Source organism: Myotis nattereri, assembly GCF_964212035.1.
Source record: "Myotis nattereri genome assembly, chromosome: 11".
NCBI classification, from domain to species: domain Eukaryota; kingdom Metazoa; phylum Chordata; class Mammalia; order Chiroptera; family Vespertilionidae; genus Myotis; species Myotis nattereri.
In genome coordinates this window covers 63,112,875-63,131,752 of record NC_138086.1, presented here as the reverse complement: position 1 = coordinate 63,131,752, position 18,878 = coordinate 63,112,875, and positions in this window count along the sequence as shown.

Sequence of the window (18,878 nt, the reverse complement as noted above, 5' to 3'; positions counted from 1 at the left end):
ACATTATAACCCATTTTCAACATTTTATCAAGACTTCAGACAAGTCTAAAGAGCCAGTTTTCATCTCCTACTACCCCATGTTTCTCTTCTCCTATCCAAGATCCAATGACAGTGAGAAGGATATGCAGAGTTATGATGAGGCAGAACTGGCCAAATTGATCAGTTCCTGTGACAATTCATTATCTGGGGAAAATTAGGGTTTAAAGGCAATCATCTGAGTTGCTGCAAATATATATATTTTTTAAATCTATGTTGGGCATTTCCTAATAGCATATTTGCTTCAGCATGAGAAATTGCAAGCCTGGTAAATTATGTATTTCAATATTTCACATAATATACAAATCAAGTATCAGAACAGCAGTTTAGAACAGCAGGTATCACATTTCCGAACTGGAATAATATTTGAGATTTTCCAGGCTCTCTTAAGTAGCAGTTTCTAGTGATGTATTATTATGTAAAGCACTTGGATACTCATTAATTGATATAAAACCCAGTTAGGCATATTATAAACACCCTTGGGCTTTTTATTATTTCAGCCCAATAGAAAGCATCAGAATCATTATTATCAATCTCATCAGGATCCATCAAACAAACAGCATCTATTATACTGACATCCTCCTTTAGAAAGAAAAGAGCAGAAATAAATACACATACAAAGAAAATCAAACTCATCAGCAAAATCAATTGATTGTCGGAAATAACAGCTTCTCCTATTATAGATTATGTAATAGGAAATTATCTCAGGGCACATGAGATTCCATTCCAGTGGTCCCAAGAAAGGCCAAAGATTTAATCTCATCATTGACTGAGCTCACCTCACAGACTAGATCTTCAACTTTTGACTGTTGCTATGTCTAAGAAAGCTCAGCAGTATTTGCCTCTATTTAACTATGAAATGTTAGGTAAGAGGAAGAGGTAGGAAAGAAAAATCAGAGGAAAGGCTGACAGGGACCTTCTTAAGAGAAAATGACAGTTATCAACCTAGCTCAAATGATTTTAAGCAACTTATCCTCTATAATAAAAGGCTAATACGCAAATCGACTGAACAGTGGAACAACCGGTTGCTATGACGTGCACTGACCACCAGGGGACAGAGGCTCAATGAAGGAACTGCCCCCTGGTGGTCAGTGCGCTCCCACAGGATGAGCACCATTCAGCAAGAAGCCGGGCTCACAGTTGGCAAGCACAGCAGTGGTTGTGGGAGCCTCTCCCACCTCCTCGACAGTGCTAAGGATGTCCCACTGCTGGCTTAGGCCTGCCCCCCAAGTGGGCCTAAGCCAGCAGTTGGACATCCCCTGAGGGATCCTGGACTGTGAGAGGGCGCAGGCCGAGTTAAGGGACCCCACTCCCCGAGTGCACAAATTTCATGCACCAGGCCTCCAGTGTAACATAAAGGTCAATCGTGACCTTGATGTAAAGAATATTTCTTCTGACAAGCCCTTAAATTATGACATTAAGACCCCTAGAGAAGGATTCTAACACATTATTTGACCAAGTAACAAACAAAAATTGCCTAGTCTTCATATTCATGCTATTCATTGGTTTTCAACTTCTAAGGTTAAACAAGAGCACAGAAGACATGGTATGGTTGCAAAACAAAATGAAAATGTAAATACAATGTGAAAGTAATTATGGAGCTAAATAAAGGTGGGATAGGAAAGGGAGTAAGGTAAGGACGTGATTTTCCAAGGGCTCAGAGCTTCATCTTCAGAAACTGATTAAAAGTTGATGGAACACAAAATGAAGGTACAAGTTATAATTTAAAGTCACAAGCCACCAAGAGAAGACATAAAAGTAATAATGAAACATTGAGAGAAGGCAGGGGTTAGAGAAGAATCAGAGTTAAATCTCCATCTTTCTAAGCAGAAATTTAATAAATGCTGTAAAAAGATGATAAAGAAACACTGATAATATTTAGAGTTTGACAGTCATTCCCAGAAAAATACAAAAACTGAGCCAGCCAGTTAGAAAAAGATTACCTCGGGTGAGTGGCCAAGGGAAATGATATTTTAACTTAAATTCTTTTGCATGTGATTTACTTTGCTTCAATGTGCACATACTATCAGGAAGGGGAGGAAAGGAGAAGTAAAAGAAACTTGTCCAAGATGAAGAGCAGGAAAAAGCCATGTTAAGAAAAGAAAGAGGGTTTAGCCAGTGGTTAAGAAACGGTGAAGAAGCCAGAGTCTTTTTGTACCTCAGTCAAGGGCAGGTGTGTGAGCTGAGAACAACAGAAAGAACCTCAAAGAAGGGAGAAATTGCAAGGCCTGTGTACCAGCCATGGCTCTGCTCCTAGCAGTTGACCAGAAGCAACTTGTTCAGCCCTTCTGGGCCTCAGTTCCCACAGAGGTTAGACTAAATCATCTCTAATTCCACCTGGCCCCAGGGCCCATGTAACTGTGTCTGCATTCAAATCCTGAATACAGAACCAAATAAATTTTAAAATAAATTTAAAAGTAACACTTTACACATTGCTTGCTGGGTTTTTTTGTTGGGTTTATGTTTTTCAGAATTTGAATGTAAACTCAGAGATAAACCCTACCAGTTCCCTGTTCTGGATTAATCAACCCTGGAGACTAAAAAATTCAAGGCTCATGTGTTCTAGAAGTCACCACCGGCAACCAGTCAAGCCATCCAAAAAATTTAGGTGGTTAAAAGCCCGCTTCAATATCTGAAAAGTCCTCCACAGATCACATGAAAAAGATGGCAAAATCCAACAGCTAAACCCACCCCCTCCATATCACTAACAGTGGGGGTTCCTGGGCCTAGAAAGGAAGTGTGGTCTGAAGAAAGTAGAGCCTGGTGGACAGGGATCTTGTCAGTGCCAAACAAACTCTGATGTATCCAATGCTAAATTAAACAGATCTAAAAAAATTGGAAGCAATAAAAATGAAATCACACATGCACCCCCCTAAAAGAGTTCACTCACGGAAGTGGTTTCCTGCTGCTTCTTGTCTCTTTCATTAGTAGATTCCGATCTTTATAAAATATTTGCTCCAAGTCAAAAGAAGAAGCCAATGAGAAAAAAAGGAGGCATGAAGTGTACCTGAGGTTGGCTAGGAATGTGGGATAGTTGTGTAATCAGAAGCCACCTTTTGGAAATGCCAGAGAAAATAAAAGACCTTTGGGTCATCAACTTCTGTATTTTATTCTCCCAGCTGTGACCACCCCAACCCTCGCTCCCACAGACGAATGCCACCCACTCCCCTCCCCAAACAGGTGCATGTGTGGGGCCCGTGTTCCAGTGAGATGCTGAGTGAACATTCTTGGGCACTGCTTTTTCTACACTACAAGCATGGCTAAAGGTCAGTGAGGCTGGGCTTGTCCAAAGCAATGGCTACATTAAGGGGACAAACATCCTAAGACACTGAGTTGTTAATCCACTTTTTTCCTTTTGTAGGTTTGTAGCAGCTAAAAGAACAAACATGTATGAGGGGAAACTTCAGAGCTCAACTCCCTCTGGAAAACATTATCATCCTTTTGAGGGATCAGCCCCAGAAGGACATCTGTGCCTATCAGATGTGAAAGAGAAGACTTGTCCAAGAAGAATTATGGAAAATGGAACCAGCATTTTTTGAACATTAACTGTTTACCATATTTCAGAAAGCAGATATGTGCCAGGCACTGAGCTCACAATTGATGACACTGTAAGTGATCTTAATGATATAGAGAGACTCAGTTATGACTCAAGATAAACTTTAATACTGAGTCACAATATTACAGTCATTATAAGGGCTCCAACCATATACTATACAACTTAGTGGTTAAAACTCATAAAGGGCTAGATTTATATCTAGCTCTTCCACTCACAAACTCTAAGACTTTGGGCAAATTAAACCAAGTTTCATCTTCCCAAAATGTAGAAACTAAGAGTATCTATCCTTTACCAGGTATGAGGAAGATTAAATAAGATAGTAATTTATAGAATGTCTTACATAGTACCTGGCAAATAACAAGTATTCACTAAGGTTGAGTACTTAATATCTTATAAAGAACAATACCATCAAGAAAAGAGATGTGATTCTATTTGTAGAGCTATTTGTGTTTTCCAAAGGACTTTAATATTAGCTCTTTTAATCCTTTCAATTATTCGGGAAGGTAGGCAAGACAAATATAGCCCAACTTTACAGATAGGAAAACTAAATCGAGGGAAGCTTAAGTAGCTTTCCCAAGATCAAAGATCTAGCAAAGGGCAGGCATTTTATTTTTTAGAGTTTCTTTCCGTGAACACCAGAGATTATCAAAAGGTAAAGAACTCTGTGCTTCTGAGTAATGGAGCTCACACATTACCAGGAGCTGGAGAATGCATTTGGCCCAGCTTAATGGCTTTATGGGCTTGGAGCTTTCAAACAAATGCAAACTTTTGGTGTGTGTGAATTTAGGTTTTGCCAAGAGTAGATGGCTTTCTATTTTTAAAAAAGAGGAATAAAGAACACTGCAAGGTATTTAAACCAAGCTCTAAAGTCTTTGAGGACATCAAATAACTCTTAGAAAACAACATTTTGATGAGTTAAGTATAAATGAATCAAAAACATATGGACTAAATTTCCCTTGAAATACACAAGGCTTTAAAAATTAAAGGGAAAATGCATTGATAAAATACATTTGAAATGTTATTGAAACCAAAACATTTACAAAACCATTACACATCTAGAGTCACCCAACCTCTGTAACTCTCTTTGGCTGGCCATGGTCAGCCTCTGCAAACCTCCCAATAATAGACGGCCAAATGTCTCCTTTCTTATAAAAAAAAAATCACTGGACTTCAAGCCATCCACAGGTTTGGATGCTGTCTTGTGTGCAGTTGATGAAACACCTTCAGCCCAAACGGTGCTAACTCCAATTCTGTATTTTGAAGAGTCAGCCTTGATTCAAGGCTGTGTGGCCCATTATATTGAAGGCCTAATAATCAATTTCTGCCTAAATTGTTTTATAAGTGTCTGTTAAATTAAGCTTCCAACTTGCAATCCTAAAGCTAGTAAACCATCACGTTACTTTCCAGGCTTGTAAAATAAGCTAAAGATGAATTTAAAAGCTGGGTTAGGGGCTGGCATAGAAAAATGGGACTAAAATATACCATGCCACTGTGGGCACCACAGTGGTGGCTTCTAGCAAGCTGGCAACAAGCATGTGATATTAACTGAAGCCCTTAATTTAAGGAAACAAAATCAACCAACTAGTAATTAACAAATTATTCTTAAACAGACTTTGCTTAAAAATTAAATTGAACTACCATGCTTCTATAACTCATCAGGAAAATGCTGACTGGTACTTAAAGTAAACACAACTTAAGCAGATGGTGAGCTCTTGCAGAGCACCAAACCTATACTTACATAAATCAACACTGTCGGACTGGAGTGCTACATGGATACTCAGCAGAATTCACAGGCATCTTTGCAAGATTTGGAAATTATTTACTGTCCCATGAAGATGACAACAGAGAGCTCTACATTTCCCTGTTGGAATGTTCTGCACCCCTGAAACAGTAAAATCTACTGGAAGGAAGTGTTTTTCAACTGATATCCCAGGAGCATGTCCTAGAAGGAAAGACGATCCTGACCCACCTGTGTACAGACAAGTGCTTCTGTGTTTGTCCGTTCATTCATTCATTCATTCATTCATTCTATTAAGTATTTACCTGGTAGCAGGCATTTTTCTAGGCTCTGCGCATATGAAGTTGAATGATTACTCAAAATTACTCACAAATTACCAAGGCACAGGGAGACAGAATAATGCAACTTGCCAAATTCTATGAGGATGCTTTAGAAAGCACTTTGGGAATCCTAAGAACTGAAGAGCTGACTCCACGTGAGGGGTTTGGGATAGCCTTTTCCTTTGGAAGTGCCATCTTAGGGGAAAGGCAGCTTGGCATAGGGGTTAAGAGTTTAGGTCCTGAAATGATAGGCTGCACAGGTTCAAATCCTGTCTCCACTATCTGTTGGCAGTGTGACTTTGGGAAGTTTACTTAACCTCTCCAGGCCAGGTTCCTCCTCCACAAAGTGGCACTAATGATGGCAACCACATCATTGTGAAAATTAAATGAGTGCCTGGTACCTAAGTGCAATTATCTTAGCCAGACATTAGAAATGTATCCAACAAAGATTGAACGGAGAGAATATTCTGGATAGCAGAGTAATATGTATAAAGGTAAGGGTTTATGAAAGGTCTAATAGATGCAAGTATAATAAAAAAAAAATGTAGTATAGCAGGTTCATAACATATGTGGAAAGGAATCAGGTAGAGATTAGGATCATTGTCAAAGACCTTGTACATCAAGCCAAGAAGGTTAAATTTGAGCCCATGGACAATTAAAACACAAGAGAAGCTTGATATAGTCAACTTTGGTTTTTCAGATCATTCTGCCTGCAATGTGAGGCCTGGGATACAGAGTACTATAAGGTCCACTCCGGGTTTGGAGACCGTTATCACATGAAGAATCTGGTTTTTGTTTTTATCACAAGTAGAACTGTCTGCAGTCAAGGGTGACAACATACATATTGCTACTTTGGGTTGTTTACCAAAGAAAATTGTGGGGCAAACACTGTGTCCCTACCCTGTTCTCCAAGTTTTGGGGGTATCTAAATGTACCTTTTCCCCAACCTTCCACAAATTTTGGACCTGGATTTCAAAATTCACTGTTGGAAATACATTTGTAACTGGTTAGTTTTATTCGTTTAAATGGTATTCACAAATCGTAGAATGTTAAAAGTAGAAGGGAATTTATGGCAATTGCTAAATCCAACTGCTCCCCACTGGGGGGTCTCTGGATTCCTAGGTAGTCTGTAAAAGTAATAACAGAGATCAGTTCTATTTTCAGCATTTCCAAAAGCTTAACATATATTTAAACATTTAGTCATGCACCAAAAACCTCTCACATACCAAGTAAAATGCCAACTTTCTCCAATTTTGGCTGGAAATTTTTTGATTCAGTATGGTAACATCAGTCATTTCATGTTTATCACAATTTCTGATTGATAATTATGAATGCCTTCAATTTTAAAAGAAAATTAATTAATTTATACTAATTAAGCAGGAAAATATCTTTCAAATATAAAAGCACTGGACAAAGAAAGAGGCTCTTTGCCCTAACTGGTTTGGCCTAGTGGATAGAGCATCAGCCTGCGTACTGAAGGGTCCCAAGTTCGATTCTGGTCAAGGGCAGGTACCTTGGTTGTGAGCACATCCCCAGTGGGGGGTGTGCAGGAGGCAGCAGATCGATGTTTCTCTCTCTCATCGATGTTTCTAACTCTCTATCCTTCTCCCTTCCTCTCTGTAAAAAATCAATAAAATATATTTTTTTAAAAAGAGGCTCTTTATGGTGAAAAGTTGGACTCTGTGATCTCTAGTCCATCAGCCCTCTCCTAAACCACCACCCCCAAATGGTAACTTTCTGGTGCAGAGTCTACATCAGGGGTCCTCAAACTTTTTAAACAGGGGGCCAGTTCACTGTCCCTCAGACCGTTGGAGGGCCAGACTATAGTTTAAAAAAAAACTATGAACAAATTCCTATGCACACTGCACATATCTTATTTTGAAGTAAAAAAACAAATGTTTTCGGCGGGCCGCATGTGGCCTGCGGGCCGTAGTTTGAGGACCCCTGGTCTACATCCGCATTCTATCCCATTGTTAGAGTGCAAAACATACTCTTTAGTGCGAGTGTCTCCTGGAAGTGAAAATACAAATCAGTATATTTGGGGGTAAACATTTAAGGAAGATCTGAACTTCAGCTCACTAGAAATGAACGAGTTAAGCAGTATCTGCTCTTGGATGAAATTCTATTACATATCAGCAAATGTGTCTCTAGGTAGCAAGGGCTGTAAGCAGGACTCTCATGCTTTGTCTCTTGCACACTCTACCCAATAAACACTTAAGGCAGTGCATAAATGATGCATCACAATGCATCCCAACCACAAATGGCTTCTGAATAAAAGCCTTTTTGGATAACTGGAAAATATCATGCCGGGATGAATGCCAGTGTTTGTAAATTCACCCTGATCCTGAAAGTTATCAGACTTGAATCTCACAAATGTCTATTCTCTTTTTGGTTTCAGAACAAATATAGGACTATGATTCCAAAAACAATCATGTAAAGAATACTGAACATGATGATCATTTTTGAGTGGCTGCATCTAAGAAGTAGGCTATGACACTGTTTACAGTTAACAGGACTGTATATTTACATATAATTATTAATGATATGACTACTAATAACAGCAGTTGCAATTCCATTTAGTTAGATTATAATATCAACTACACCTTAAATTTCCTGTTGTTAGGTGAAATGAGCTGTGCTTTTATTGTACTTCTTGAATTCAATGGTCAGTAAAATTAGGATTTTGTAGATACTCAGTAAAATATCTGGTGACATGACTAAAAGGCATCTCGTATTGGCAGAAAGTAATGGAGGGAAGATCTATGGAGCCAAGAATTCAAAGGTATTATCACCATACAGATAGTTCCATCTGAAGAAGATGAAATGGTGGTCTCTCTAGCAGGCTTTTCTAAATATGTATATACTACAGTCATTAGGAGCACAAGGAAAGGAGGCACCCATACGGACAGTGGCTCTGCCACTTATAGGTACATGATCTTGAGTAAAATCTTCAGCCTTTCTGAACTTTAGCTTCCTCATCAGGATAGAGATTTAACAACTACTAAATAAAACTATGTAAGTAAAGTATTTTACACAGTGTCTGGCATATAGTATGCATTAATCAAATCCAATTTTTTAATTATTTTCTCTAAGTGCATCGACAATAGTATGAAGTCTTTGGTCACACCCCTTAACAGGTACTCATCTGTGTGATTCAGGATGGGGGAGTCCTTCCTGCTCATCATGTCAGTGGGGCCTTGTGAGTAAAGCTGAGTTCTCTGGGGGATGCTGTCCTACTGAATCAGCAGCACCAAGTAAAAATGGAGACCAAATCATGACTGGATTGCACCAAACCAGACCTCTGATGCTTACTCTCCTCTTTAAACTAGAGAAAGAACCCTTACAGATAATTCATCATTTGTTTTCACATACTTAAATCTCACAATCAAATGTTGTGAAAGGCTGGACTGGTCCCACTTATCAGAGGCAATGATTAGTTCAAGTAGAATCTTAAGAGAACTTCAGTCTTTCCTACAGGTTGGGACCTAATGCTAAAATTCAGCATGTGATTATTTCCTAGAAGAAAACTGTGATGAAAACTCCAGTTGGTTGAAAGAAGTGATTAATTGCATCTAAACACAGGCAAATCATGAGTCTGCAAATAAAGCTTTGTTCTCAGCATATTTAAGATAGTATAATTTAAGTCTGAAAAAGAACTGGTTTGAAATTTTGCTACCCCTCTGGCAACCCATTTTCTTCAGATGTTCTTGCTACCCCCAGCCAAAGGAATAATACATTGATGAGTAATAAACTGGCCTCATTCTGTACCCACTCCCCAGAGAAAACATTGGGAGGGGGGAAAAAACACCCTCTGATGTTTTCTAGCAAACACACAAGGAGGCTAAACACAGGCCAACAGATTGTCTGTAGTGGGCCTTAGGTCTCGGATATGTTTCAGAAACATCAGAAAACATGGGTTGACGAAAGGCCATATGCACAGATGCGCTCAATGGACTCGGCTCCATAATAAGAGTCTGCAGCTTGAGCAGCGCAGGCAAGAAGCATTGATTTTCACTGGAGAGGCCATATCAGGTTACAGGAATGCACACATTTAATTTTTATGAGACTACAGGCTCACAGAAACAACAACAAAAAAAATTCCCTCTTTGTGACACATTAATGTAACCAGTGAAGGGCAACTTGGAAATAAAACCAAGGGAAAGGCTTAATTATGTTCTCAAAAGGCCTTTGAAAATAAACTGGAATGCCACAAGCCACTCTGACATGTTCTGTGACACTTTTAGTCTCCTGGCTAGACAAATGCTGGACCTGGGTCACATCCCCAAATCCTCATTTTTATATAAATACACATAGATGGCATTACTCACCCCTTTCTGGTTTCTCTAAAGAATACTGTTCGTTTTCCAGATAAATCCAAGAGTCGCCAATCTTCCAGCTCTCAGCCCCAACCCAAGAAGAATAAGTAAGCAAGAGAGAAACGTGGTTTCATACGAGAGCATCTTCTTCCAGCCAAGTGTAATTTACAGCGGAGTGTTTGGTTCATGTGTCACACAAGAATTATACAACCTCGCTGCTAGCCCTGACAATAAATATGCACTCCTCATTCAGGTAAATGAGATCGCTTCAGAAGTAAATGGACTCCACCACTAAAACGTGCCTTTTGCAAATAAAATAAATGTTTGGAATGTTTCCCCTGATGAAGATGCTGTAGCTGACAATTAAAGAGGCCAGTTATCTAGCCCCTTTCACATGAAGGCCAGCCCAGGAGAAGCAAGGCCACGAGAGCCAGAAACATCTGACAATAATTCAGTTACATCAACTCTCAGCTCTTATCAGTATGCATCATCTCCAAGGCAAAAATGGAGGGGAAAAGGTCAAAAAGTGTATCTCCACTGGCAATCCTATGTCTAGAAATAAAACAACCTTATAAAATGACACTGGGTTATTACTAGCCTATACCAAGCTTTTAGCTACCTACCCCTTCTCCCATGGATTTACCCTCATGGGAGCTTCACAGGAGACTTGTAAGGTAGAGAAGGTATCATTTTCCCATTTGTAGATGGGGAAATGAGGTAACATGTAGTTTCCTCAGTGTCCAAAGACTCACAGATGGTTATAGGTTATGTCAGGGTTATAAAAAAACAACAACACAAAAACACATGCTAGATTCCTAGGTAATAAACCAGCATCTGTTCAATCTCTCTGCTTTCAGAGCAATTACAATACATGATCTCTTCTCTTTTTTAAAAGAGTATGTTTTTTTATTGATTTTGGAGAGAGAGAGCGAGAGAGAAACATCAATGATGAGAATCATTGATCCACTGCCTCCTGTACGCCCTCCACTGGGGATTGAGCGCAAGACCCAAGGCATGTGCCCTGACCAGGAATCAAAATGTGACCTCCTGTTTCATAGGTCAAAGCTCGACCACTAAGCCACACGGCTGGGCCATGATCTCTACTCTTAAGGAGCTTATAACCTAATTACAAAAATAAGATGCTCAGACACTAAATTAAACAAGCCATTGAAGACAAACCACCAATGCCAAGCACACACTCTCTTCAGTATTTTCAGCTCTCAACCACATTCATTTTATGAATTTATGGAATTGACAAAAAAGATTCTTAGTAAGTTAACAATTTCATACTTAAACCTACACAATGCAAGCACAGTTCAGAACATGTCGTTTGCTAAATTATTTATGTCCACATGGCTTTCCTGATGAATATCTAGGTAAACTGTAATAGTCTTAGGTATAATTATTTACCAGTGACCAGATTATACAGCTCACCTTGAGGGAAAAGGAAATTAACGTGGTTTAAAAATCAACAGTCTCAAATATTTAGCTATTTTATTGAGTTACAATGACCTGTGGCAATATAAAATTTAACTTTTTTTTCTTCTGACATTCCCTCTTCTTGGAATTCCAGATTTCTAAATATTTTCAAGAAACTTTTAAACATCCATATTTTAAGAAATTCGTTTATCATGGGGTCAAATAAACATGAAGAATCTGTGAAGATAATAGGCAAAAAAGTATTCACCAATAACTGTAATTGGGTGTTGAATTTTGGCACTCGATTAAAATTATGCAAAAGAAATGAAGAAATTAATGATCTAATAGTTATAATAATTAGTAATTATATTTTTGGAGTCTGTAAGAGTAATTAATTAAAGCATACCTTGAAGGTATCATTAGCTTCATTATAAAATGAGCCAGCAGAGATACAGCTGAGATGAGAGCTGCCTCTGGCCACAGGCAGAAGAGAGTAAACTGTCAGGACCTGGGGTTTCAGACCCATGGCTTCACTAACTAACCCGCTCACTGAGCTGGCACCAGGAACCCCTTTCTTTTCTTGGTGTGAACAAGAAGCTATCCTTTTTTTCTCATCAACTGTTCCTTTAGACTACAGCTAGTGATCCCATTCAGTTCCCAGATGAGATTCTTTTCAAACTGTGGTTCCCTTGGCAGTTTGCCACCTAAAAGTGTAGTTGAAAAAAGGGAGATAAGAAGTCTGGATATCTTAAGTTTTTATTATCATAGAAGGAAGAAGAAAAAAGGCAGGAAAATATAAGTATTATTAGTATAACTGAAGCTATAACAAGCAGAGATGGCATTATTCTAAAAAATAAACTGGTTACCTAGTTACAGACCAATATATAAACCACTATATCAGGAATTGAGAATCACAAAAAATTTTAAAAGTCTTTTTATACTGAAAGTATAAAACCATATTTGTGCCTATAAATTTAAAGATAAAACATGCATATTCTTTCCATATTAAAAATGTAAATTTCAATAAGCAAAACATTAATACAGCAACAACAAAAAGGCCAAAGGCCTAGACAGAGATGAACAGATGATTCACAAACTGCCAGCAAATGAATGGGAAAATGTTCAACGTCTCTTTTAATCTAATAAAAGCAAATTAAGTAATTTTTGGCCCAATAGATAGGCAAAAATTTCTTTTTTGATGACAGTATCTAAATTCTGATTAGAGGTAAAGTCAGAAAGGATGATGCATTGCCTTGATGGTGATGAGGCAAGTGGTACAAGCTGTTTGAAAGCAGTTTAGTAAAGTGTATCAAAACCCACTTGTTGGGTTAATTCCTTTGGGAAAGTAAGTGATGCAGATGAAGGGTATTGCGCAAGAAGGTTCATCATAATATTATTTATTAGCAGGGAAAGTTTCAAAATAGACTATGCATCCAATAATAAGCAGAATGGCTTAAATAACTTACGACAAATAGAAGATTATACAGTCACTGAAATATTTTCCAAACAAATAAATCATAACCCTAAGGAAATGTTTACAAAATAATGTAAAGTATAAAAAATCCAAACACAAAACTACAAATGAATTATAGCTAAATGATATGTTTGGATGAAGGCACAAATTACATAAAGGATATACATCTAAAGCACCAACAGTGATTAATTATTTTTAGTTCGAATTTTCTTCTTTCTGTTTATGTATTTTCAATAAGTTTTTAAAATCAGAAAACAGCAAATTTACCCCTAATTTTTTTTTTAAGGAGCATAAGGGAAGCCTCAAACTTTAGGTATAGTTATCTTTTCATCATTTTTGTTCAAGTCAGCTAAAATTCGTCTTGACTCAGAAAGGAGCACACCAGCAGGTAGATTTTAACGTTAGGATTGGTTGATTTCCAGTGTTAAGACTTGGGAACTTTCCTTTCTTCATTATTCTTTCAACAGATGTCCTGTTGTTCCCCTTTGGGGTATTTTTTTTCATAAGGTCAGTTTTAGGGGGAATTTGGAGGAAAGAGAAGTTACCAAGACCACTCCTTTGAATGTTTGTGCTGTAATGTTAAAATCCCAGATGACACTGCCAAGTTGCCTGGGTGCCTGCTGGCTTAGCAAAGAGCCACAGGACTGCACACAGGCAACAGTCATAAATGACACAACCAAAAAGTGATTGCTGCTTGTTTGAGAAAAATATGCACAGGATATGCCAAAAAGACTCCTACACTGGATGTTTTTCTGAATGAATTTCTTGTAAGTTCTGTCACATGAAACTAATGTAATACTAGGAATCCCTATTATACGAGGACTTCATTCCAAATGCATCTACCACATTGCCTTTGCCACTGGCTGGTCGAAACACACAACTCTGCAATTGCATAATTATGACATCATATTATAAAGTTTCAGTGCTTGTTTTAGCTTGGTTCCAGCACAGCTTTTAATTAATAGATTTGAGAATCTTTCTTTCAAATATAGCTCAATACAAAAACTAATGCAATTAGAATAACCAAAAAAAAACAAACCCAAAAAACAAAAGATTCATAGCTGTTTGCAGCCAACCCAAACACTGCAATGGCTGTCCATTGCATTTAGGTTGAAAACTAAACCCCTAACCTGGCTCATCACACCCCACCTTCAAAGTCATCTCATAGCATTTGCCCCCTTTCCCACTAAGCTCTGGCCACAGTGGTCTTTTTCCTTTTTCTTAACTATGGCAAAATAATTCTCATAGCACTGTTTCCTCTCTGCCTACAATGTCCGTCCCCTTAATCTTAACATGACTGGATCAGCTTTGTTTTCAGGGGGACTAAAAGTAACTGAGTGAGCAGAAATCAATCCCATGAAATAGCAAATTAAAATTAACATGTTTTTTTTAAAATATATTTTATTGATTTTTTTACAGAGAGGAAGGGAGAGAGATAGAGAGTTAGAAACATCAATGAGAGAGAAACATCAATCAGCTGCCTCCTGCACATCTCCTACTGGGGATGTGCCCACAACCCAGGTACATGCCCTTGACCGGAATCAAACCTGGGACCTTTCAATCCGCAAGCTGACGCTCTATCCACTGAGCCAAACCGGTTTCGGCAACATATTTTTTAATTTGATACTCCTGGTTAGGAAAGACTGGCCTTTGTTTACCTCCAATATTTGGAAGGAAAGTTTCAAATGCTTTCCTGATAGAGGGGTTGTAAATGTCCAAGTGTAAGCTAGTGTCAAAGTAAAAGAATGAACCAGACTTCTTTATTGGCTGCAACTCAAAATCTATGGGGCTCTAACACCAACTTGCTTGTCTGTCCTAACTACTGTGTCTTAGGGGAATGATGGTACTTATTCTCTCCATTTCTTTTATTTCAAATAGTGCAACATTATTAATGCCATATATATATATATATATATACACGTATATATATGTATATATATATGTATATATATATATATATATATATATATATATATATATATATATGGCATTAACTCATGGCATGATTATTTACATAAGCCCTGTTAGAGCAATCAGGCATTAAGATGTCCCCTAATGATCCCAGTCTTTTGGTATACACTTGTATAATCTCTTCCCCTGAATGCAGGCTGGACCTACTGACTGGTTTATAATGAACAGAATATGGCAAATGTGATGAGATGTCACTTCTGAGATTAGATTAAAACAAAACAAAACAAAACAAAACAAAACCTGTGACTTCCATCTCTCTTTCTCCCTCTTGGAACCCTTGCTTAACTCCTAGCCTGCCAACAGCCATATAAATAAACTTGGATGTGGATCTTCTGAGGCCTGCAACAGCCATGTGAATTTAGCAGACCCTCCCCTAATTGAGGTTCAAGATAACTACAGCCCTAGCTGACACCCTGATTATAGCCTTCTGAGGTACCCTGAGCCAGAGGATCCAGCTAAGTCACACTCAGATCCATGACCCACAGAAACTCTTAGTTAATAAATTTATGTTGGGTGGGGGTGATTTGTTACACAGCAGTAGCTAACTAATAAATTGTTTACAACCCAGACCACAAACTTGACATATTATTTTCTTTTTGTTAGGATTATAATGAAAGGAAGTTTTCGCTCCCTTAAGTATGAGGATGAAATCTTAGGTTGCATAGGTATGGAGGATTTTCAGAACTAGAAATAATAAAGCAGGATTTTTTCCCAAAGGGAAAGATAAGTGTATTTGGTACATCAATCATGAAGCCACTCATAATTTATATAGCGTTTTAAAATCTAACTGGTGTTTTCACATTCATAGTCATTTCCTGGTCTTTAAAAGGTTTTAAGTATTATTATTACCTCCATTTTACAGATAAGGAGACTGAGACTCAGCAGATTTTACGACTTCCATGAAGGCAAGGACCCTCAGTCTGTTCACCACTCTTCCCCAATGCCTAGTTCTGTGTCTAGCCCTGTAAACACTCAATACATATTTATTTAGTGGCTGCCTCCTACAACAATGTTATCCATAAAGATGGTGCCTTTAAACTCCCCAACTGATGCATACGTCAATCAATCTCTCTATATACTTACACAAATATGTATTATTGGAAACAGTATATGTGTTTCCCAAACAACACAGGTACCTCTGAAAGCTCACTATAGTTCTAAAGACAATAAAGAGATTATTCCCGAACTTAACCCTATTTTTCATACAGTTCTACACTGCCAAGAATAGAGACCTAGAGCTCTTTTATGAGCTAAGAACCCTTTCTTAGTAAATCAAATCTCTTCTCTCACATATCATTTCTTATAATCTCCAGGATGAGACTGGAGACAATAGGCCTTTCTAAGAGCCACAAAAGGAAGTCAACAGCTGGCTCAGATCCCCTCATCGCCCACAACACTGCCGTCCCTTCCCTGCCAGGCCTGGCCTCTTTCCTCCCATAAACATGGCAAGTAGGAAGTAATAGGTCTTGTCAAAGGTCACTATAAAATAACCTCAGGAGATGTTAGATAGAGGTGTCCACAGAAATGCAACAACGTGCTGACAAGGAAACAGGAGGTAAGGGGATTTTGATTAGAAGGTTTATATAAGACTTAAATTCCTTTTCTTTTCAAAGTTTCACACTCAAGCAATCATTCAGTCTTCAACCACACGCCAGAAGCTTCTCCATATTACCTAATAAAAAATATTTTTTCACAAAAGATACTTGGAGCCATTAAATAATCAATTGGTCTCCATTTTTAAGAAGATAAGAAAATCATTAGGTATGATTACTCTTGGAATTGTATGATTACAAATAGAGGAACTGCAGTATATCATGTGTAGAGTAATAAATTAATACCAGTCATCTACCCATTTGGCAAATATTGAAGAAGTATCTGTGATGTGCCAGCACTACATGTTGGGAAAGGGGTGATGAACCAAACATGCATGATCCCTGACATTTCATAATTTAGATTCTAGTGGCACATATGGATTTTAAATTTTTAAAGATTAAGTTAAAAATCATATGAAGTGATGTAAATTTGAAAATTGAAAGTGCTAATGAAGGGAAAGTTCAGGATAGCAGGAACATTTAACAGGGAGACTGAATTTAGGTTAGGGATACAGTGGAAAGGGGAAATGATCTATACAGAAGGGACAGCATATGCAAAGTCCCTGCAGCTCCTAAGGCTTGGTGATTTCAAGGACCTGAGATTCCAGTGTGGTTGGGGTACATTGCGTGAGGAGCTGTGTGTTCAGAGATGAGGCTGGCCGATCTAATGCCAAAGACTGTGATCCTGACTCTTTTAATGTCTGTAGCCCAAAGTCTTTTCCCTGAATGCCAGACTCCACATCCCACTGGACTACTGGACATCTTCTCACACATAACTTGCCCCATACTGAGCTCCTCATCTCCTCTACTAAACCTGTTCCATCAGCCATCTTCCCCAATTCAGTTGATGACAACTCTATCTTCCCAGTGTCTCACATTAAAACCTAAGCATCCTCTGACTTCTTTCTTACCCTCATACCCAGTCTGTCAGTATGTCCTTTTGGCTTTACCTTCAAAATAAGCCAAACTCTTCTTTACTGCCTCTTCCACAATCACCCACTCCAGGCCATCACCTTTCTTATCTCCTAACAGGTCTCTTTTGCCACCCTCATTCATAACATAGTCCGCAAGCCCCTACATGATATAGCCACCAACTACCTCCCACTCCTTCCTCACTGCCTCCGTGTCTGCTTTCTTGCAGCTCCTGAAACACACCAGGGTCTTTGTACTAGCAGCTCCCTTTGCCTGAAAGCTCTTTCTCCGGGTCTGCAGGAATTACTATCTCACTTCAGCAGCTCTCTGCTCATATCACCCTCTCAGAAAGTCTTCCCTGACTCCTCCATCTGAAAGATGAAAGAGCATGCTGCCTGTACATACCCAGCTTCATCTTTCTTTTTGACACTTACTGCTCAATGAAACGTTATATATTTACCTCTTTGTATAGAGATTTTGTCTGCTGGTTCACTGCCATAACCTTAGAACCTAGAAGAGTTCTAGCAGAAGAGAGCAAAGGCACACATTTAATGATGCTCTTTGTTGGGCTATCACATGACCATCTCCAGAAATCATTCTGTAATATAATTACAAGCTCCTAAGAAATATATTGAGTACCTAGTATATTACTAAGATTGAGGCTCTGGAGAAGTTAAGAAAAGGAGCAAGAAGTCAGGCTAGCAAGAAGAGGGAAGGAGGGCAGGTGATAGGTCAGTGTCTAGTGGAGGAGGGCAGCCCTGAGTGCCTGTGACAGGCACTGTGGTGGGACAGAATGTTCTGGAGCAGTGGTTCTCAACCTTCCTAATGTCGCGACCCTTTAATACAGTTCCTCATGTTGTGGTGACTCCCAATTTCATTGTTACAAATTGAACATAATTAAAGCATAGTGATTAATCACAAAAACAATATGTAATTATATATGTGTTTTCCGATGGTCTTAGGCCACCCCTGGGAAAGGGTCGTTCGACCCCCAAAGGGGTCGCGACCCACAGGTTGAGAACCAGTGTTATAGAGAAACAGGGACAGAAATAAAAGGAATAAAAGAAGTGTGAGAGTGCCCAAGACAAACTTAGTCTCTTTCCCAATTTTGCTTATGCTCAACTCTAAAAGAAGGTGTTTTTTGTTTTTTCATCCAGCATGAGGGGAAAGAGATTAAGGTCTTCAGGGTATATATTTATTTTGCTAAAAGATTGGTCATGTGTTTTTTTAATAACCATAAAAAAATTCACAGCAAACTTACATGTCAAACAATAGGGGGTGGGAAAGAAATTCTGATATAGCAACTCAATGGAATATGACGCATAATCATAGTTTGGAAAACTGTGTAGCAACATGAAAACAAGTCTGTGGTGTAGTTAAGTAAAGGAAGCAGAATTTTAAAATGTGTCTCTTGCCGAGCCGACACTCAGTAGTTGCACATCAACCTATGAACCAGGAGGTTATGGTTTGATTCCTGGTCAGGGCACATGCCAGTGTTGTGGGCTTGCTCCCCAATGGGCGTGCAGGAAGCAACCGATCAATGA